The sequence below is a fragment of the Ananas comosus genome, unplaced genomic scaffold (genome assembly GCF_001540865.1).
Source record: "Ananas comosus cultivar F153 unplaced genomic scaffold, ASM154086v1, whole genome shotgun sequence".
In the NCBI taxonomy this organism is placed as follows: Eukaryota; Viridiplantae; Streptophyta; class Magnoliopsida; order Poales; family Bromeliaceae; genus Ananas; species Ananas comosus.
Window position 1 is genome coordinate 1 of NW_017893467.1, and position 2,677 is coordinate 2,677.

General features: G+C 50.8%; 1 long non-coding RNA gene across 1 annotated transcript; it reads left to right on the forward strand.

Annotated features, from left to right (window-relative positions):
* The first annotated feature begins 753 nt into the window (after positions 1–753).
* Positions 754–2,041, forward strand: LOC109706117. The gene is made up of 3 exons (XR_002215080.1): positions 754–1,194; positions 1,699–1,846; positions 1,920–2,041. It is a non-coding gene; the product is annotated as an uncharacterized LOC109706117 (long non-coding RNA).
* The last annotated feature ends 636 nt before the right edge of the window (positions 2,042–2,677 follow it).

Here is a 2,677-nt window from a genome sequence, read left to right on the forward strand (position 1 = left end):
TGAGGGAGATTTGAAGGCCGATTTTGGTGGCCTGGAATGAGAGGACATTGGCATATACGTGGCTCAGTGTTTGACATTGCCAAAGTGAAGCCGATGATCAGGTGCCATGCGGGCAAGCTTCAGAGTCTCAGTGCCCGGGTGGAATGGGATCAGAATGCACGATGGAATTTTGTTGTTGGTTTGCAGAGCGCAGGGTGGCCTATGATGTCAATTTGGGTGATAGTGACCAGACCTGCACCAAGTCTGCCCACTTCTGGCCGGTTCTGACTACTCTGGTAGATAGACAGGTTGCGCAGCTGACTTGGAGAGACTTTTAGCTGCACGGCGTGCCTGTGTCGTACGTTTTCAGACAGGGACCCGAGTTTGTATCCTCAGTTATATGGAGGAGTTTACGAAAACAGCTTTGGGCAGTCAGTTGCATTTCAGATAGCTTCCACCACAGACAGAATGGTCAGTCAGAGCGACCATTCAATCTCTTGAGGACATGCTGAGAGCCGTGCGTCCTGGTTTTGGAGGAGGTTGCATCGAATGTGAACTAGTCGGTTTGCGTCAACAACAGCTATCAAGCGAGGCATCCAGATGGCTCCGTTTGAGCGTTGTATGGCGCAGGTTCATCCCTTGTTTTGGAGCGATGTGGGTGAGAAGGACACTCGACCAGAGATTCTACAGAGGCTGAGGATCAGAGTCGTTCGAAGACATCTTTTGACAGCCCAGAGCCGACAGAGGAGTTACGCCGATACCCGGAGACGAGACTTAGAGTTTCAGGTTGGAGACCATGTTTTTCTTAAAGTCTCGCCGTCCAGAGGGATACGCAGATTTGGAGTACGTGGAAAGCTCAGTCCGCGTTTTGTTGGGCCCTTTGAGGTATTGGAGCGTATTGGACCGGTCGCTTACAGGATAGCGCTACCACCGCGACTTGCCGGCATTCATGATGTGTTCCACGTCTCGGCTTTGAGGAAATATGTGTTTGATCCCTCCCACGTGATTGACTTCACTCCACTTGAGATTGGTGAGGATCTGAGATACGAGGAGCGACCGTTGCGGATTCTTGCTCGGGAGACGAAAGAATTGCGCAATCGGGTCATCCCGTATGTAAAGGTGCAGTGGAGCAATCATGAGGAGCGGGAGGCGACTTGGGAGCCCGAGACGGTGATGAGGGAGGCCTACCCCTACTTGTTCGAGTCCTGAGTTGAGGTACGTTCCAGTTTCGCGGACGAAACTCTTTGTAGAGGGGGAGGGTGTGAGACCCAGTTTCTGTCAGTGGGGACTTGTCGACAGCTCTGGAGAGTGTCGAGACAAGCCCGAGTTGCGTTGGCGTCAAATAGACGCGAAACGGACTCCGTTTGACGCGAGGGCAGCATTCTGTGTGAAAATCTGCGAAATTGCAGGATTTTTACTCTGTTGTACCGGTACAAGGTTTGTGCTGTACCGGTACAACCATCATGGAAGACGCTTGCTGTACCGGTACAAGGGTCCATTTGTACCGGTACAGAGCGTGCGACAGAACTCAGATGCTCTCGGGTTTGGCCTTGTACCGGTACAGCAATCCGTGTACCGGTACAAGGGAGTTGGTGGAGGGCTAAATCAGTAAAATTCCACCTCGTTCATGTCACCCTCTTTCCCTCTCTCTATTTATCTGTGGATTGAGCTGAGAGAGAGAGTTTTCACCATCTCCTCTCCCTCTCTCTCTCACTCTAGGCCGGTTGGGAGCACGGTTGAGGACTTCGTCGCCGACGTCGCGCCGCGAGCCGTTCGAGCGCACGTGTTGCCGGGGCACTGCGAGGAGGCCGGGCGAGGGTGCGTCTTCGCCGTTCCTGTCGCCGCACCGCCGTTCATCGCTGTTGAGGTAGGTAATTTGGTCGCAATTACCTCGAGTACCTCAACCATCTTCAAACCGAGCAATGTGCTGATTTTCACAGATTTCCTGCGTCGACTGTTAGTATTTCGGCTCGTTCTCCGCGTAGGAGCGTCGGATCGCGACGAAACTTGGTTCATTGGATTCTAGACTGCGAGAGGATTCCATAGAGCCCTCATTTGCAATTTTTGGGCAAGGTTAGCTTGGTCGAAACTGAACTTTTCTCAGCTGCTGTGAACGGGGACTGAATTGTGGACTTTTGTCGTTTTAGCTTGGCGTTGGCTTGGCGACCGGACTTAGAGATCCCCGATTGGTCCAGCAGAGTTCCTTCTAGGCCGAGGCTTCGTTTGCTGCCAGGAGATAGCACTTTAGGTGGGTTACATCGGTTTTACTCCTAAGTGTTATTAGTCGACATGTATAAATCGTGATTTCTACAATAGTTTAGCTCAAATTCATGGATTATTGTTAGAATGTAAAATCTGAACTTTCGAGCATATTTTATCAAGTAAATATATTATACATGTTGGACTTGGAAATTGAATTAGGAGAAAACCTGCGATTTGGACCTGTCACCAGTTTTAACTACCTGATTTAGCTCCAGGAGCCGTTAGAAAATTGTACTGTCGCAGTTTCTTCGAGACGAGTACTCCAGGTAGTTTAGAATGTATTTACGCTCGTGCTGGTTTGCCGAGTGGATTTTTACAGGGTTGTTCAGGTCGTTTCGGACTGTTGGGTGCTGTCAGAGTTGACGGTGGACCCGTATCGCCTTTTTGGCGTCGGATTGTGCCGACGAGGGCACGTTACCTGTTGGTTGTTAGACCA